The sequence below is a fragment of the Schistocerca gregaria genome, chromosome 6 (genome assembly GCF_023897955.1).
Source record: "Schistocerca gregaria isolate iqSchGreg1 chromosome 6, iqSchGreg1.2, whole genome shotgun sequence".
NCBI classification, from domain to species: domain Eukaryota; kingdom Metazoa; phylum Arthropoda; class Insecta; order Orthoptera; family Acrididae; genus Schistocerca; species Schistocerca gregaria.
Window position 1 is genome coordinate 438,999,268 of NC_064925.1, and position 20,975 is coordinate 439,020,242.

At 38.6% G+C, this 20,975-nt stretch overlaps 1 protein-coding gene across 1 annotated transcript in view; it reads left to right on the forward strand.

Annotated features, from left to right (window-relative positions):
* Window positions 1-20,034: 20,034 nt before the first annotated feature.
* Window positions 20,035-20,975, forward strand: part of LOC126277983 (dystrobrevin beta) — a gene marked incomplete in the record, with an annotated part of 561,627 nt that continues 560,686 nt past the window's right edge. The window contains 1 exon segment of the mRNA XM_049977648.1: window positions 20,035-20,129.

Here is a 20,975-nt window from a genome sequence, read left to right on the forward strand (position 1 = left end):
CATTTGTAGACTTAGAGAAAGCATTTGACAATGTTGACTGGAATACTCTCTTTCAAATTCTAAAGGTGGCAGGGGTAAAATACAGGGAGCGAAAGGCTATTTACAATTTGTATAGAAACCAGATGGCAGTAATAATGAGTCAAGGAAAAAATAAAAACTTTAAGGTTCGCCGATGACATTGTAATTCTGTCAGAGACAACAAAGGACCTGGAAGAGCAGCTGAACGGAGTGGTCAGTGTCTTGAAAGGAGGACATAAGATGAACATCAATAAAAGCAAAATGAGGATAATGGAATGTAGTCAAATTAAATCAGGTGATGCTGAGGGAATTAGATTAGGAAATGAGACACTTAAAGTAGTAAAGAAGTTTTGCTATTTGGGAAACAAATCAAGTGATGATGGTCGAAGCAGAGAGGATGTAAAATGTAGACTGGCAATGGCAAGGAAAGCATTCTGAAGAGAAATTTGTGAACATCGAGTATAGATTGAAGTGTCAGGAAGTCGTTTCTGGAAGTTTGTATGGAGTGTAGCCATGTATGGAAGTGAAACATGGACAATAAATAGTGTGGAGAAGAAGAGAATAGAAGCTTTTGAAATGTGGTGCTACAGAAGAATGTTGAAGATTAGGTGGGTAAATCACGTAACTAATGAGGAGGTATTGAATCGGATTGGGGAGAAGAGAAGATTGTGGTACAAGTTGACTAGAAGAAGGGATTTGTTGGTAGGACATGTTTTGAGGCATAAAGGAATCACAAATTTAGCATTGGAGGGCAGCGTGGAAGGTAAAAATCGTAGAGGGAGACCAAGAGATGGATACACTAAGCAGATTCAGAAGGATGTAGGTTGTAGTAGGTACTGGGAGATGAAGAAGCTTGCACAGGATAGAGTAGCATGGAGAGCTGCATCAAACCAGTCGCAGGACTGAAGACCACAACAAGAACAACAGAAACCAGATGGCAGTTATAAGAGTCGAGGGGCATGAAAGGGAGGCAGTGGTTGGGAAGGGAGTGAGACAGGGTTCTAGCCTCTCCCCAATGTTATTCAATCTGTATATTGAGCAAGCAGTAAAGGAAACAAAAGAAAAATTCGGATTAGGTATTAAAATCCAGGGAGAAGAAATAAAAACTTTGAGGTTTGTCGATGGCATTGTAATTCTGTCAGAGACAGCAAAGGACTTGGAAGAGCAGTTGAATGGAATGGACAGTGTCTTGAAAGGAGGATATAAGATGAACATCAACAAAAGTAAAATGAGGATAATGGAATGTAGTCGAATGAAGTCGGGTGATGCTGAGGGAGTTAGTTTAGGAAATGAGACACTTAAAGTAGTAAAGGAGTTTTGTTATTTGGGGAGCAAAATAACTGATGATGGTCGAAGTAGAGAGTATATATTATGTAGACTGGCAATGGCAAGGAAAGCATTTCTGAAAAAGTGAAATTTGTTAACATCGAGTATAGATTTAAGTGTCAGGAAGTCATTTCTGAAACTATTTGTATGGAGTGTAGCCATGTATGGAAGTGAAACATGGACAATAAATGGTTTGGACAAGAAGAGAACAGAAGCTTTCGAAATGTGGTGCTACAGAAGAATGTTGAAGATTAGGTGGGTAGATCACGTAACTAATGATCAGGTATTGAATAGGATTGGGGAGAAGAGAATTTTGTGGCACAACTTGACTAAAAGAAGGGATCGGTTGGTAGGACATGTTCTGAGGCATTGAGGGATCACAAATTTAGCATTGGATAGCAGTGTGGAGGGTAAAAATCGTAGAGGGAGACCAAGAGATGAATACATTAAACAGATTCAGAAGGAAGTAGGTTGTAGTAGGTACTGCGAGATGAAGGAGCTTGCACAGGATAGATTAGGATGGAGAGCTGCATCAAACCAGTCTCAGGACTGAAGACCACAACAACAACAACATTGTGAGTGCATTACCTGATCACACAAAACTGGAGACTAATGAGACTGTTCGTACACACAACACAAGGAACAGAATACAACTGCGGTGCAGTCCACATAAACTTAAGATTTTGGGTAAGGACCCAAATACTCTGGCATCAAGTTAATACAAGCAAAATGCCAACGGAATTACAAGACCTCAAAACTGATAAAACGTTCCTCACAACTCTAAAAGTTTCTGATACAAGGAGAATTTTATAGTGTAGCTGCCTGCCTATATTAGCAAACATTGATAAAAAGTTCATCCTGTGAATGATAAATCTCATGCATCGTAAAAAGAACTAGCAAAGAGAAATCAGTGTTAAAGAAATTAACTATAATTAGGAACCACTGATGTATAATATAAGCTAACTATATTCCACTTTTGTTGTATGTATCATGTATCATAAGTCATGTTGTACCAGGAAATACTATGAATATACTACAGCATTAGTCATTGTGTACAATGTAATATTATATATATATACTGTGAAAGCTCCTATGTTTATTTAATGTGTAAGCTATTTTATATTTCATATTATCTAGATTGTAAGCTTAATGACCAGTCCTATTTTACAAGTAAATATCTGTACAAAAGGTAATTTAAGGGACCAATAAAAGTCACAATCACAATCACAAACACAATGACCATGGAATTCAGCAACCACAAGACAAGATAGCCTCAATAGTTATTTACCCATGACTAATGACTGTTCATGAACTGCAGAGATTACTAGGCATCACCAGCTTCTACCACTGTTGTTTGCAGAACTGTGCATTCTAAGCCACTCCTCTGAAATATCTTCTGTGCAGCTCTCACAGACCAACCAAGAGACTGATGTGGAGTAGTGAAGCTGAGACTGCTTTCAACAATTTAAAAACTGCTATCACCAAAGCTGCTTTTCTGATGCACCCTCTCCTGCAAGCACCACTCGGCTTAATAAGTGATGAGTCAGCGACAGCAACAGGTGCCATGCTACAATAGCAGATAGATGATTAGTGGCAACCTCTGGCATTCTGTGATAAAAAGCTATCCCTTTATAGCAGAACTGGTTTAACTATGACAGCAAACTGTATATGGCATATGCTTCCATCAAGAAATTCTGAAACATGCTTGAAGTGAGACGCTTCCCTCTTGTCATGGGCCACAAACTGCTGACATGTGCATTTTGTTGATGCACAAACTGAGCTTCACCATGCCAGCTTTGTCATTTGGGCTTCATAGGACAATTTATGACCAACATTGTACACTTCAAGGGAGAACTTAATGTCCCAACAGATATTCTCTCTTGTGATGATATGATCTTGAGTGCAATCAATTATGGTGCTTTAGCCTTTACACAACAGTTCGATGATAAACTGTGAGATGTACTGATACAGCCATCTAGTCTTCAGCTCCATCACATTCAAATGCCACCAGCAAACATGCTGTTATACTGTTACATCTCCATGCCCATTTCACTTGAGCCACAACACCCTAAACCATCTCAGTAGATGTGCACCCTGGGTCAGTATTGAAAGCCGTGCATAGTCCTCATTGTCCTAAGAGCACTATAATAAAGGCAGCGTAAGATAATCCCTGAGAGCTCATAGTGCTGTTGCCAGCTTTCACCCAGAGACCACAAATGACTATTGTGGCAAACAGTAGCCATCTACAGAGCTGTAACAACAATGAGGCATTGGCGCAGAGACATTTACAGAATAACTGTATGTTTTTAGTTTGGACAGGCTTGCGAAGGTGCTGCACCCAGCCCCTGCAGCTTTTAGAGATCAACTTACACTGACTCAACTATAGCGGTAATGTTCACATCCAGGTATAATTGTGGCACATTAGTGCAGCTTTTAAAGTGCAATGCCATCTCTCAACTATGCCGTTGCTGTCTATGTGGTAGCTTGTGGTCCAGTGGCACTGGAACCCTCACAGTTTTGACAGTTCAATGAAAATGCTAGAACCTGTCTTCTTTGGTCAGTGATGATGACGAGAGGGCAACAGAAATGTGATGATGTCTCAAACACCTTAGCGGTCACCTCAGTTATATGTCCTGGATTGGAACTGCTTTTGCCCACCTCGCGCATCTGTTCACCACCATAAAGATGTATAACATCAAGATTGGGGGGGGGGGGGGGCAAGAGGCAGTCTGAATAGGCCAATATGGACGTGGTTGAAATTCCATTTTGAAGCTGGAAAATGTCCCTCATTTGCATGTACATGACTTCCAATCTTGCAGTGTTGGCACCATATGCATGTGTGAGCCCAGGTGCATGTATCTTTTCTGATAAAAGGCCACATGAAATGATCAATACCTGTTTCACTGTGATGTTGGTTCTGGTGCTAGATTATGGACATTGTCAAAAACTATCTGTTGATACTGAGTGATGTAAGGCCTTGGATTGTTTGCAGGTACATCACACCATACTTGTTCCCTATCCCCTGGTGCATCCACCTGTTGGAGATGTAGAAGTTGTTGATCAGGAAACTGAGCATGGGCAAGTTCATTGCTGGTGTTAAGCTGCTGATGTGAAAAAAAAGTTGTTGGCTATGATGATATTGGTGCCATGAATGTGGTAGACATTAATTGTAAACTGGCAGACATATTCAATGTACTCATATCTGAATTGGTGTAGAGCACTTGTCACTGATCTTTAGGAATGGCAATATGATAGGTTTCTGATACATGTAAATGGTGATAGGACGGGCTTCGACAAGAGGATAGAAATGTCAGATGCTTTCGTAGATCACTAAAAGCTCCCTGTTGTAAGTGCTTCAACATGTTTGGCTGGGCTGTGATTTTGGGAGAAAAAAGTCAGTGGCTGTTACTATCAATTCACTCTCTGGCGTAGTGCTGCATTGATATTGTGTTGGCTGGTATCAACAACCCAAAGCTAAGTGAGCCCCAGGGCGGGGTGGGCAAGCTCCACCATGGTGGCAAGGCTGTCCTGTAGTGCCATGAAAGCAGTTTCCAGTTCCTGGTGTCCACCGGAGAGGGCACTTATGTGTTGTGTTGAGGGCTGCTAGTGTGTTTGTGAATGGAATTTGTATTTTTGCAGTTTCTGGCAGGTGGTGGTGGCAAAAATTTACCAATCTACATTATTACTCTAAATCATTACTCAGCAATTCACACTTGAATGTCTGGAAGAGGGATCTTTGGACCACCTTCTGATTATTTCTCTACTATTCCACTTTTTAACGGTGCGTGGGAAAAATAAACACTACCATTTGTGTGAGCACTGATTCTCTTACTTTATTATGGTGACCATTGTTCCCTATGTAGTTTGGTGACAATAAAATATCTTCAATTTCAAAATAGAAATCTGGTGACTGAAATTTCATAAAAAGATCTCACCACAATGAGATAAGCCTTTGCATTAATGACTGCCAGCCACACTAACTTGATCTGACATTCCACGCTCCGATCCGTAGAATGCCAGAAGCAAGCCATTCAAATTTGTGACACTTTCTCCTCTATTTTACGATAATATGAAAGAAGCTGCCCTTTTTTTTCTTTTTTTTTCAGTATCCTCCATAAATCCTTTCTGGTAAGGATCCCATACTGCACAGAAACACTCTAGGAGAAGATGAAGACAAATAGTGCAGGCAGTCTTTTTTATAGACCTGTTGCATCTTCTAAGTGTTCTGCCAATAAAACACAGTACCCTTCCTCACAAAATTATTTATGTGATTGTTCTATTTTAAGTTGTTTGTAACTCTAGTTCCTAGATATATAGCTGAACTGACAGCATTTAAATCTGAGTGATTTATTGTGTGACCAAAATTTACCAGATTTCTTTTCATGCTCATGTGAATGAATTTTCCTTAGTCAGAAACAATTGCTACTTTTCTCACCATACAGGTATCATGTCGAAGTCTTTTTGCAATTGGCTTTGATCTTCCAATGATTTACTAGATGGTAAATGACAGCATCACCTGCAAACAATCTAAGGGGACTGCTTAGATTGTATCCTAAATTGTTTACATAGATAAGGAACGTTTCTTTGGGGAATGCCAAAATATCACTTCTGTCTGACTCAATAATTTTTAGTCTATTACTATGTACTGCGGCCTTTCCAAGAAAATGTCTAAGTTCTTGAAAATTTTAAGAGTAACAGAAGGCATGGAAAATGTCCAGTTTGTTAATTAAAAGCGCGATGCCATGTGCTGAAATTTTGTAGTGTAGTAAGGTCACAACAGGTTCATCAATGAAACATGTGTCTTTGCTCAGTGCAATTCTGTAGTCTGTAGATCTTTGTTGCACCATCCTAACTGCAGTTCAAATGACTGAGCATTTTCAGAAAGTATGAGAATGTTATCAAGGCTAGGCACTACAGTCTGGAACGGCGCGACCGCTACAGTCGCAGGTTCGAATCCTGCCTCGGGCGTGGATGTGTGTGATGTCCTTAGGTTAGTTAGGTTTAAGTAGTTCTAAGTTCTAGGGGACTGATGACCTCAGTTGTTAAGTCCCATAGTGCTATTAGCCATTTGAACCATTCGTCATCAAGGTAAAACATCAAAAGGTAAGCAGAGCAAAATGAGAGACCCATTGAAATACCCATTCAAAAAACATTGCCACATTTGGGCTGTGTTTTTAAGCCCAAAAGGCATAACCAAAAATTCGAAAAATCTAAATGGAGCTGTCATTGCACTTTTAGGTACACCCTTATCTGCACAGGAATTTGATTGTAAACCTTTCTGCACTCTAGCATAATGAAGCTGTTGGCACTGGCAAAGAACTTGTGAAATCCTGAATGTTTGGTACTGTCTATCTATCCAGGAATACTCAGACATTCAATGCCTGATAATCACCACATGGGTGCCAGATGGAGTGGTGAGAGCCAAGGGCTATCCAAACAACTTCTCTTCAAAAATTGCTTTGGTGTCAAGTGGGCATTTCGGCGCAGTCCAGTGGATACATGACAAAACCACCCATTGGTGGGAGTGGCCACACCTTGTGGCTTTATGGGGCACTGTTTTTTTCTGAGGACATTGTTCTGAGTGGAGCATGGTTGCATTGTGGAGGCATTCTAAGCTGCTCTAATGTTTTGCAGGTTCCAAGGAATGGATATCAAGTTGCATTGATAGGACTGCCAGTAATCTCATTCGTCATTTGACACAGCAACACTGTTACCGCACGTTACCCAACCTGTGTGTGATGTATGTTATCAAGCAACACTTTACTTTGGGGTAGTATGATCATCAACATCGTTTATCAGGAAGTCATTTAGTAAATCCTTACTCAAACTAGCCTGTATTACGAAATCAGCAACCAAGGTAAGCTGAGCAATGTCGGTTAACACGAAAGTCCACTTGCAGCTATCGGGCAGACTGTTGTCAGAGTCCAAAGTCTTGTGAATATATATGTGTAAAACAGGATCATCAACTGCCATTAAGGGCCATACTGTGTTGCTTTGCCCCTGGGTAGTATGTAGCCCTCAGCGTGCTGTCATTCAGTTTCGTGTTCACTGAAAATGCTAAGCATGAAGATTGGTTAGTGATGACCAGTCATTGTGATTTGGTGGGGTGTGATCATGTAGTAGGTGATAGCGTCAGAGTTGTGTTGCAGCTGGCGATATGATGAGCACTGCTACTATGCCTATTTGACATTGGACAATGATGTGCTTAAATGGTAGGCACTGTAGGTGTGTGTCATGATCTGTTGTGCCAAACCAGATCATGTTGGGCACTTGGTTACAAATATGGCTTTGTGTACTTTTTTGCCAAACGAATGAAATGTCTGGGGAACAACCAAACATTTGCCTGAGTTGTTTCATGACTACGAGACAGGCACTGGGCAGCCAGGGAGGCACATGCGCTCTTAGCCGCCACGGTCCATAAGTGCAATGTTTGTAGCAGTTTGCTTCTCTACAATGGCACAGCATGTTCATAGGTCCTCAGGAATACTTGATGGTATTCGGGTGGAGGTGGCACTGTGGCAAAGCAGTGGCAAATCAGGCTTTCTCAGGATGGCTCAGCTGTCTTAGGAATTAGCGAAAGTTATTGTGGCAGCCTCCATGGCACGTAACTCAAGCAAGACGTGCTCTCTATCAGCAATTTGAAACAGCTCGCACAATGACTGCCCTTCATGAGCAATTAAGTTTAACTGCACCTGGGGTAACACTTGTTGTTGCCAAATGTGTAGCAGCAAAACATCATTCTTCACAAATGTCTCCAGAATTCAGATGGTGTCTTGTCACCACAGCTCTCACGGTACAGGGTTTGTTGTGAATCTTTGGCCTATTGTTTTCGTCCAATGAGAAATCAGCACCATCTTTAGAGTGTTCTATGCATGTTGGAGAGAGGGCATAATATAATACCTGACACCACTGAAGTAGCTTGTTGATTGAGATTACTGATCACTGCAAGATGTCTACAGATTTTCAGAGGATTAAATTCATGAAATGTTCATGACTTTTCTGTTACCTCTTTAGTTGTATTCATGACCTCTGAAAAATATCATGGTTCAACAACAAAAACACTTTTTTGTGAACTTGTAAGCTGGTTGAACGAAAGCTGAATGTAATAATTCTTTTATCACTTACACTTTATGTCGGCAGGTATGAAGTAACTAAATATGATTTTTATTATACGCTTCATCAAATGCTATAAAAGCATTAAACTCTCACATAGGTGGGGGTATGACAATTTTCAGATATATTTATCATGACATTAATTAAAATACAAACTATTTGACCATAGTATTTAATGAAAACTTACAATTTTCCTTAAGACAATATAACAACTTCGAAGGTACAAAATGTATGCAAAATGTCAAACTTCACAATTATCTGTTCAATGCTTAAGTTTCTTAGCTAAATTTGAAATTTCAACATCTGAAATCACAACTTCTCCTTTTAGGTTTTCTATAATCATTCCTTTTTATTGTTGAACTGTTTTATTTCTTGACTGTTCTTCTTTTGGGATTGGCCATTTTCAGCAGCTTTTCTTCTTTTTAAGGCTTATATTACTTTTGATAAAGCATTCTTCACAGGTTTTGTTGTGGTCTTCAGTCTGAAGATTGGTTTGGCACAGCTATCCTCCATGCAATTCTATGCTGTGTGAGCCTCTTCAGCTTTGAGATGCAGTTTCTAGACCAAAAATTTTGAAAAATGAAAAACTTGCAATTTAAATACTTTTGGATTAAAGGAGAAGCAGAAGTACTGAGTCATGGGTACGCTTGGTTATAGGGTACCATCTGTCTGCTTTGACCTGTGATGTAATTGTGCTGTCCCGCAATGTGCTGTGTGATGTTATCAAACCATGGTGTGTTTCTTTTGGAGTGGAAGTAAGCCGTGTTGTAGAGGGCATGTTGTGTGGAGAAGTGGCATGCTCTAGTGGTTTGATTATGTGGTGGCAATGTGTATGTGAGATACATTATTGTGTCATTTAGTGTGCTACGGTCATCATGATGTGGGCTGAAAAAAATTACATGGCAGCACAATGGAATATATTATGCAGAAGTAATGGAGAAGTGCTATGAGTGGAACAGGAAATTGTATCTATGCTTTATAGATCTAGAAAAGGCATATGACCTAGTTCCTAGGAGGAAGTTATTGTCTGTCCTACGAGATTATGGAATAGGAGGCAAACTTTTGCAAGCAAGTAAAGGTCTTTACATGGATAGTCAGGCAGCAGTCAGAGTTGACGGTAAATTGAGTTCATGGTTCAGGGTAGTTTCAGGGGTAAGACAAGGCTGCAACCTGTCTCCATCATTGTTCATATTATTTATGGATCAAATGTTGGAAACAATAGACTGGCTGGGTGAGATTAAGATATGTGAACACAAAATAAGCAGTCTCGCATATGCGGATGACTTAGTTGTGATGGCAGATCCGATTGAAAGTTCGCAAAGTAATATTTCAGAGCTTGATCAGAAATGTAAAGACTATGGTATGAAGATTAGCATCTCCAAAATGAAAGTAATGTCAGTGGGGAAGAAATATAAACGGATTGAGTGCCAAATAGGAGGAACAAAGTTAGAACAGGTGGACGGTTTCAAGTACTTAGGATGCATATTCTCACAGGATGGCAACATAGTGAAAGAACTGGAAGCGAGGTGTAGCAAAGGTAATACAGTGAGCACTCAGCTACGATCTACCCTCTTCTGCAAGAAGGAAGTCAGTACCAAGACTAAGTTATCTGTGCACCGTTCAATCTTTCGACCAACTTTGTTATATGGGAGCGAAAGCTGGATGGATTCAGGTTACCTTATCAACAAGGTTGAGGTTACAGATATGAAAGTAGCTAGGATGATAGCAGGTACTAGTAGATGGGAACAATGGCAGGAGGGTGTCCACAATGAGGAAATCAAAGAAAAACTGGGAATGAACTCTAAAGATGTAGCAGTCAGGGCGAACAGGCTTAGATGGTGGGGTCATGTTACACGCATGGGAGAAGCAAGTCGATGTTCGCCCTGGAATCCGACCACATCAGATTGTGAAACATTTCAATAACATTAGGAACACTGAAAAATCCAACCAAAACAACAACGATTCCAACACAATCTTTAAAGGCGTGATAATTCACGTAGGGACCAACTCTATTAGAAGCAGCAGACAAGAAGAAATCATAAATGATATTCGTAATGTAATTCGGTCTGCCAAAGATTTGTATACAAACTCCAGAATTGTTATCAACGGAATTCTACAAAGAAGATCGGTGAGTAACGCATATATAAACAAAATAAACACTGGCATCAGGGAACAGTGCGACGAACTTGGCGTTGTATTTGTTGACCCAAATAAATTTCTCGACGACAAATATCTTGGTAGGGATGGCTTGCACCTAAACAGACTAGGTACAATTACTTTCAGCAAAATGCTCCTGGACTTATGTAAAATTATAAAAAATAAGGGAAACTAATACAGTCTGCAGGGGGTGACTATCCAAGAATACCATATGCAAACAAAAAACACAAGTGTAATTGTAATAAAGAAGCAGTTGAACCAACACAGAACGACATTAAAACGAAAAAAAGTGGGAATGCAAATAGTGTTAGCAAAAATTACTTAACAGTTGTTCACCAAAATATATGTTCCCTAGCAAACAAGACCCAACAGCTAGAAGTGGAGCTGGAGTCTACAGAGTGCTCATTTGTTTGTCTCACTGAGCATTGGTGCAATGAGGCTGAAATTAATCAATTAGTTTTGGAGTCTTATAATTTAGCGTGTGCATACTGTAGGACTTCTATGAAGTGTGGAGGGTGTTGTATTTATGTAAAACAAAATTATCAGTATAAGACCAGAAGCGACTTATGTGTAATCAGTGAAGAGCAACATTTTGAACTGGCAGCAGTTGAAATCAGAGACAAATACAGGTGTAGGAATTTGATTATCTTATGTATATACAGATCTCCTAGTGGAGACTTCAACATCTTTCTCTCTAAACTTAATCATGTTCTTGACAAGATATCCACTCCAAAGAACCACATTCTCATATGTGGAGACCTAAATGTAGATAAACTGAATCCTGATGCTACATGGGACTCATTACTAAGTCTTGCTCAAAGTTTCAATCTAGTTACAATGGTTAACAGTGCAACAAGAATAACAAAATACTCAAAGACAGCTGTTGATCAGGTATTAACAGATTTGGGCAAAGAAAACTGTGAGGTGGTGGTAGCAGAGCTAGGATTATCTGATCACTCAGGTCAAATCATTACTATAAAAGTGGCTCCAGAAGAAACAAAGAAAAGGCATATTTACAGACGAATTTTTTCTAAACAAAATAGATATGAGTTTGCCAAACAGATAGCAGGACTAACATGGGACTCAGTATACTCAGAGGTAGATGCAAATGAAAAATTCAAAAATTTCATGACATTGTTTAAATTAAATTTTGAAGAAACATTTCCCAAAGTGTTATGTCCATTATCAACAGCAGGAAAAAACAAGTGGGTCACAAAAGGCATCAAAAAATCGTCTGAAACACTAAAGTACCTGAGCTCCATTAAACACAGCCAAACTAATCCTGCTTTCTCACTCTTTTATAAAAGATACAGGAAAACATATAGCAAAATATTGCTTGCAGCAAAGAGAGCTCATAACTCCAAACTGGTGCTCTCTGCTGAAAACAAAAATAAGGCAGTATGGAAAATTGTAAAGCAGGAAACTGGTACCAGGAAAGTGAATCTGTCAAACCTGAAAATCAAAGAGGAAGGGACTGTAATAAAAGACCCAATATATTTGGCAAACTATATAAATGATTATTTTAGTAGAATAGGAAAAAAATTACAGGAAAATTTTTTAACAGCCCCTCAGGTCAAAAAGCCAAATAATGGTGTATCACACTCGATGGCGTTATTCCCTACAACACAGGAAGAAGTCTACAAAGCAGTCAGCAAACTGAAAAACAAAAACTCAGCTGGTCTGGATGAAGTCCCCATTTTTATAATTAAGGACTGTGTCAAGAGCCTACTTCCACCTTTAGTTGATATTATAAATCAATCTTTCAAGCAGGGCTACTTTCCAGACTATTTAAAATATGCTAAATTACTACCTCTCTTCAAAAAAGGTGATGCAGGAAAAATTGAAAATTATAGGCCAATTTCTCTACTCTCATGCTTTGCAAAAATATTAGAAACTATTATGAAAGATAGGCTAGTGAATTATTTAAATAAATACAACTTACTGTCTGTTGACCAGTTTGGATTTCGATCAGGGAAAAGCACAGAATCAGCAACAGCACACCTCACAAATCACATTCTAGAAGCGTTAGATAAAGGGAACTACACAACAGGTATATTTCTTGATCTAACTAAAGCGTTTGATACAGTAGACCACAACATATTGTTAAATAAGTTAGATGAACTGGGAATAAGGGGACTTGTGAAAAAGTAGTTCCAGTCATATCTAAAAAATAGAAGACAGATAACTGAAATCTCACATATTTCAAGTCGCTCAAACTATATTGTAAAGTATACTTCAGACCCAAATTATGTAAATATAGGTATCCCACAGGGTAGTGTCCTTGGCCCAATACTATTCCTCATTTACATAAATGACTTCCCACAGAGCATCAAGCATGGACAAACAATATTGTTTGCAGATGACTCAAATGTACTAATCAATGACAAATCACCAGATGCACTGAAAGAAAAAGCCGAACAAACACTAAACAGTGTACGTGAGTGGGCATCCAATAATAAACTAACACTAAATTTTAAAAAAAAACAAATGCTGTAAACTTCTATGTCTGCAAAAAACCACACTATAACAACTTTAAGTTAAACGATGAAACTATAGAATGTGTAGACTACACAAAATTTCTTGGTATGCATGTTGATAATCAGTTAAAGTGGGAGGAACATATTAAAATACTTAGTAACAGAATCGCTACAGCATGCTATGCTCTCAGAATTCTGACTGCAGTGTGTGATACTACATGTGTCAGATCTGTATATTTTTCTTATATCCACTCTGTTATTACCTATGGAATAATATTTTGGGGAGTCAACAGTAAAAATATTCAAATAGTTTTCAAATTACAGAAAAGAGCAATTCGTATAATAACCAAGAATGGCAGTAGGGCTCACTGCCTTGAACATTTCCAAAAGCTGGAAATCCTAACTGTCCCCTGTGAATACATTTTTCAAAGTATTATGTATGTAAAGAAAAATATTGACTGCTATGTTAAAAATTCTTTAGTACACAGCTATGGAACCAGAAACCAATACAATCTGCATCTAGAGAGAAAAAATAAAGTTAAAACGCAGCAGAGCTTGTTGTACAATGCTGTTAAATTGTATAATAAATTACCCCAAAATATAAAAGATATTGACACAATTGGACAGTTCAAAACAAAACTAAAAAAAAATTTATTAAATAAAAGTTATTATGCAGTAACGGACTATCTGAATTAAAACATGTAGTGAAATTAAAGTAGCCTGCATTGTAATACATGAGGAAATAATTAAAATATGAAATCCAAAATTTTACAGTACTATAAGAAAATTGTTGTTGTTGTTGTTGTCTTCAGTCCTGAGACTGGTTTGATGCAGCTCTCCATGCTACTCTATCCTGTGCTAGCTTCTTCATCTCCCAGTACCTACTGCAACCTACATCCTTCTGAATCTGCTTAGTGTACTCATCTCTCGGTCTCCCTCTACGATTTTTACCCTCCACACTGCCCTCCAATGCTAAATTTGTGATCCCTTGATGCCTCAAAACATGTCCTACCAACCGATCCCTTCTTCTAGTCAAGTTGTGCCACAAACTTCTCTTCTCCCCAATCCTATTCAATACCTCCTCATTAGTTACATGATCTATCCACCTTATCTTCAGTATTCTTCTGTAGCACCACATTTCGAAAGCTTCTATTCTCTTCTTGTCCAAACTAGTTATCGTCCATGTTTCACTTCCATACATGGCTACACTCCAAACAAATATTTTCAGAAATGACTTCCTGACACTTAAATCTATATTCGATGTTAACAAATTTCTCTTCTTCAGAAACGCTTTCCTTGCCATTGCCAGTCTACATTTTATATCCTCTCTACTTCGACCATCATCAGTTATTTTACTTCCTAAATAGCAAAACTCCTTTACTACTTTAAGTGTCTCATTTCCTAATCTAATTCCCTCAGCATCACCCGATTTAATTGGACTACATTCCATTATCCTCGTTTTGCTTTTGTTGATGTTCATCTTGTATCCTCCTTTCAAGACACTGTCCATTCCGTTCAACTGCTCTTCCAAGTCCTTTGCCGTGTCTGACAGAATTACAATGTCATCGGCGAACCTCAAAGTTTTTACTTCGTCTCCATGAATTTTAATACCTACTCCAAATTTTTCTTTTGTTTCCTTTACTGCTTGCTCAATATACAGATTGAATAACATCGGGGAGAGGCTACAACCCTGTCTCACTCCTTTCCCAACCACTGCTTCCCTTTCATGCCCCTCGACTCTTATGACTGCCATCTGGTTTCTGTACAAATTGTAAATAGCCTTTCGCTCCCTGTATTTTACCCCTGCCACCTTTAGAATTTGAAAAAGAGTATTCCAGTCAACATTGTCAAAAGCTTTCTCTAAGTCTACAAATAAGAAAATTACATAAGGATATAAAACTAATGTAACATACTTTAAAAATTTGTGTAAATATTAATTTTATGTGCATAATTTGTAGGTATATTGTATTGTATATGATTTTGCTGATGAAATCCACACAATGTAAATTGTTACGTGGATTAATAAAGAAATCAAATCAAATCAAATCAAACCCAAGAGACTCATGGGTTCAGCAGTAGAGGGTAGGAGGGTCGGGGCAGACCAAGGAGAAGGTGCCTGGATTCGGTTAAGAATGATTTTGAAGTTGTAGGCTTAACATCAGAAGAGGCACCAATGTTAGCACTGAATATGGGATCATGGAGGAATTTTATAAGGGAGGCTATGCTCCAGCCTGAACACTGAAAGGCAAAATCAGTCTTAAATGATGATGATGATGATCCCATATAATATTGAACATATGATTCAATAGTCACATATTTGATACACAAACATTGAGCCACCTACCTACTCCCGTGATTTAATTAAAATACATTGATCCAATTACTATGTTTATTGAAAACTATTTTCTCGTGGGTTCACCCATCTTGTCCTGCCTGACTCAGCATTCATCGTGGATGCTGCAACACACAACAAAAAAGTTGTGGACACTGTAAGTGCAGTTTTATTCTAGGGTTGAGCTATACAGGTGATATGGAGATTGGGATATCGGCTTTTGTAGTTGGTTGGCGTTGGGCGTTAATGGTATCTTGGTCTAAGGGTAAGCTATATAGGTGAACTGAAATTGTGATACCAGCTTTTGTAGTTGTAGGGGGAAGGGGGAGGGGTGTTTTGGTATCCTGGTAAGGGACTGAGCCATACAAGTGAACTGGAGACTGTGTTACCAGTCTTAGTAGTAGTGGGGGAGGGGGAGTTTATTGGTATCGTGGTATCATGATTAACTGGAGATTGGGATATTGTGATCTTATGATGTGTGGTTTTGTCAGGTTTTATTTTTTGCCAGTTTCAAGTGTTTTTTTTCACAATGTTTTATCTTGAATGATGTTTTTATAATTGTATTTTAAGTTTATGCCTACCAAAACCCCCTTTCCCCACAGTCGTCCTGATAATTTCATTGGGTTTAGTCAGTGCATTAGTTCACGTGGTATTTGTATTTCTTCAGGTGTTATGGTCGATATTCTTGTCACTATATTTGATACGCTTGAAATAGGAGTTCTCAGCATGGTGATGACATCACTGCTCAAAATAGATGGGTGGCATACCAGTTTCCAGTAATCCCGAGTCATCAATAGGCACACACAAAAAGGAAGAATATTTGCTAGGTTTCAGAGTAATCTCTTTTTGAACTAGAGTAATATACATATAAACACATGCACACACATACTGATCAAAAGTCAGGCCACTGTGAAAGCAGCCATGTCATATACCAAATTTGCTGTATGACTGCACAGATTTTTTGTGTCAGTATTAGAACCTACCAGGTGTCCACCAGAACAAATGACCACCACCAAACTACTATCAAGAGCAAAGAACAGCCAGTGGCACAACACACATCAAAGCATAACATGCTCAGTTTCAACGGCTATTTCAGAACCTGGGCCATCTTGATCCTTCCCTCCATCACCAGATTCTCTGAGCTACACAGATGGGAGTTATCCTTATGACACATCCTTCTTCCTTTTAATTGCCCTTACTCTTGACCCAACAGTTTCCTCTTCCTTCATCCTGTCATTCCCTCTCAATTCATGTCCAGATGTCACCTTTAGTATGCACCTTTCCACATTGGCCCCAACAACCGTTCATCATATGCCTTGTCTATGTACGTGCCACACCTCTCTCCCACAGTCCAAGCTGGCAAACTGACTGCCTCCCTCTGAGCTGCTAGTCACTTACCCCAATTCCTCTCCCTGTCTCCTGCCTCTCTTTCCCTCTACCCACCACCTGCCAAAGTGCAACACTGGCACCGTGTAGGGGCATAAGTGTGTGTGTGGAGGGAGGGAGGGGGTTAGGTGGGTGAGGGGCTGACTGTGTAGCTAGCAAGTTTTCTTTTTTTCGATGATTCAGTATTTCCACTTTTCAGTGATTGGTTACCTTTAATCCAAAAGTATCTACATTCTATAAGAACTTCCGTACAATGTTTAAACTTAGAATTTACAAAGAAAACAAAGACAATAAGTCCTATATTGCTTTTCTTTGTAAATGGGAATATAAAATACTAAAAAACAATGATATTATTTATGTCCATTGGGGACATATATTTGGAAAGGCAAGGAGATGTAAAGCACATTGCTAAAAAAAACCTGTTAACTGATTGTTTTTTTTTTCAAAATTGTTGTGCAAATAAAAACTTGAAAAATTGTCACAACAGTTGGGAATGTCTAAAGTTGTAGATTAGTGTTACATACAACTGAGGCAGAATGAAAGAATAGTAATTGTATCTTCTGCTGGTTATGTATTCATCTTTGGTAAAGGAGATTCTTTGACTTGTTCTGTACATTGAGTGTGTTTGCATTTGTTGCTGTAAATTGTGTCTAATATATTATTCTTTTTTCATTGAATAAATTGATTAAAATGAAAGTTTCTTGCTTGCAACCTCACTCTGCTGCTAGTTTTTATTCATCAATGCCTCCCCCCCCCCCCCCAATACATAACCATATTTAATAAAATTTCACTACAATCAACTTGTATAGATAGATGGTATGGTGCAAGACATTGAGACATAACTGCTGTTTTTCCACAGTTCTTGGTGATATTGGAGGAAAGTGAGGTTACACTGTACTGAATAATCTTATATCCAGCCTGTCAATGATACATGGAATAGCTGATCCATTTCTAATCTGTAGAAGATAGTGGAATTTCTGCTTGACATGTGCACATCATAACAAAACATTCCATCAGCTGACCTGGTAGGCTTAAAACATCTGAGAAGATGTGATTACGTAAGTGTTCCTGGTGTATTATCATATTCTTGTTGGGTCTGCAGCGAGATAATACAATCATTTTGACACATCACTTTAGCAGTCCACTTGGCTGTACTCTGTGTGAAAGTTGCATTTGCATGAATGTTTGTTGTCTAGTTCGGAAGAAGGCCTTTTGGCCAAAAGCTTCCTTGTTTAGCAGTCTTTTTGTTGTTCTTTATGTGGTAAGTAGCAATCTATATTTTTTTCATAATACTGTCATATTCCATCCTGGATTTTCCATTGTTTGATTTGGTCAGTACATGAAGCAGTCATAACAATGAAATACAATAAACTGACGACTGCAACTGTATCTTCCGCTTTCTAATAGGTTCCTTATATGCATTATAACGAGCCAGATAGTTTTGCAAGGACTCGACATGACCTCAGCAAATACCTAGCCAGTGTTCTAGCTTAGTCATTCACTCTTTGATGTTTGCCAAAAGGCTGGGAACTGATATTTCCCCACCATGTCCCTACAGTCAACAGCCTTTCGTAACTAGAAATATAAGCTGAAGGATAACAACAGCTTTCGGATGCGGAACTGCAATGCAAGTTTGCTTCAGGGTGACAGTTTCCTAATCGGACATGACAGAACTTGATTAACTCTTTGTGACAATAGTACGTCATGTTTTACAAAGAAATATTACTGTCTCAATTTCACTGTTAGAGAAATAACATGTTGAGTTGCAAGGTTTCGGAGGTGCGTTTCATGTACTTCGAAACGGCATCATTGTTACTGTGATCAAACGAAAAAGAGGTCTGTATTACTGCTGAAACAGTGGAAAGTGACTAATGAATCAGCGATAATTATATTTCAGAAAAGTAAATAAAAGACCGCTAACTTGTTTTTACGTATTATATACCCATTGAAGAATGGGAAAGGAATGAGAAGACAATAATTATATAAAATGTATCTCACGCTTCTTATAGGGTGAAATTTCTCCATTTGTATTTTTTTAATAATTCTTCACACATTCTCATGCATTTTTGTTTATTGTGCGATAGTATATGTTTATCTATTCCTCCCGGCTACCCCATATATTGATGTAGACGCTCATCATGTCGCAATGGAAGTCAAACTAACAAGTACATAGTATGGTAACCCTACCAGGAGCATACATTATTGATGCAAAATATCCATAAGATCTGTTCTAAATGTTTACAATATTTAGGCAGTTAGTTTAATATTTATTTATTTTTAAATACACAAATGCGCATCAGAATAGCTACCTACTACAATCTCTGTAAGTTAAAAAAAATTTCGAGTACACTGAAGCAGTTGCTACCTTGATTTTTTGAAAATCTTACCAGTTAATCAACTTTCCTTTACTTTACGTCTATGGTCACAAACTTTTTGTCAAGATATTACCGGTTTCGGTCTTTAACGACCATCCTCGCGACAATGTCGCAGGTTGTGAAACTAGTGCCATGTCTAGCTTACGACCGAGCTCTGTAAACTGACGCAGCTAACCAGTACAGAGGTAATGAATATTAAGATCAATATGCAGTGTCTCGCAGCTGGTGTCACCATCAGACCTGAAGATTGTCATTATAGACGGAAACCGGTAATCTGTTGACAAAAAGTTTGTGACGATAGGCGTAAAGTAAAGGAAATTTATTCTATATTCAGGTCACTGTTTTATTCGCGACAATGTCGCAGCTTGTGTTACAAGTTAAAGGTTGATACTTTTACTTTTTAAAAAGCTTAGAAGCTACAACGAATACCGTACGAAACTATTTAATTTCGTTTTATATCATCTGAAGCAAGCATTTTCTGTAGTATATATAAACTAGCCACCAGATTACGACTGACTTCGAAGAATATTTCTGTATACGTCATTAACAATTTAAACTGAGCGCATTTTAGCGTTGTCAACGAATAAAGCAAATACATGAGAAATCTCAAGAAAATATTAATACTGACTGATGGTGTTCTTAGCTTTGGTAACATTATATACTAGCAGTAACTTGTCTGCTCATGGTCAAACTGAAGCTTTCTTCCACTCGTATGCATACCAACGCATTGGATAGTTCGTGCATTTCCGTATGCGGTTCAAATATGGCGGGACGACGCCACCTTTACCTCTATGCTCTGCTGCTGCACTCTACGGGCAGCTAGCTCAACTAACTTTGAAGTGCATCACAGTTTGTTTATCGACTTGTGGTTTCAGGAGCGCTGAAATGTTTGCCGCGAGAAATGTTAATTCACGTCTTGTGCTACACTGAAGATCTGGAAAATACGTAAGTTTGTTGCGTCCAGTGAAATTCATTTCTATAGTTCTCGGGTTAAAAACGTCTGCTTTGCTGTGTAAGTTGTGAAGCTGTGGAAGCTCAGATAGCGGCATTTGACAGCTACATTTTGCACTATTAAATTTAATTATTTAGGATCCTGAAACAACGGTTAAAGTCATGACAGTTTAGCAAATTAATAGTATAACGACGCTGTCAGGTAAGAAGTTGTGTTTTGTCTATATCTATTACTGATAAAGCAGCACGGCGGCAGGTGGTATAAATTCGAAACTGTGTTCTGTAAAAATTGCTGCATTTGCTGAAAGTTTTGCTGTTGTGGCGGATGGAGTAAATACAGCTAGTTAAAATTGATAAAGTGTATTTGTATTGTACCGATAATGTTGCCCGAATGCTTCTGCGTGTAGTTTGAATGACACCACATGTGGTACCTGTAATCGCGCGGGGATTTAACGTTAAAAGATGTATTCCTCTTGTAATTTTTGTTTATTTGTAACAATCACAGTTCCATGCGTACATGTGTTTGAGAATTCCGTTTAAGGAATTCGTCAGCTATTACGGACTGCTTAAATTTGTAATTAGTATAGTGAAACGTGTAAGAAGCTAGCAGGTAGACTGGCAAGGGGTGAGACGTATTTCACGTATACCGAAAAGAATGCGGTTGTTTGCTTCGTTGAGAAACTCTGCCCATAAAAGCCCCAGCACTATATATGACTCATTTTTTGTACTATGTATTGTGAGTTATTCTGTTTCACGTGATTTTACCATTCGGTGAGACTGTAATCGCCGGCCTTTACGTACATCTGTGCACATACGTGACACGCGAATAGAGTAAGAGAA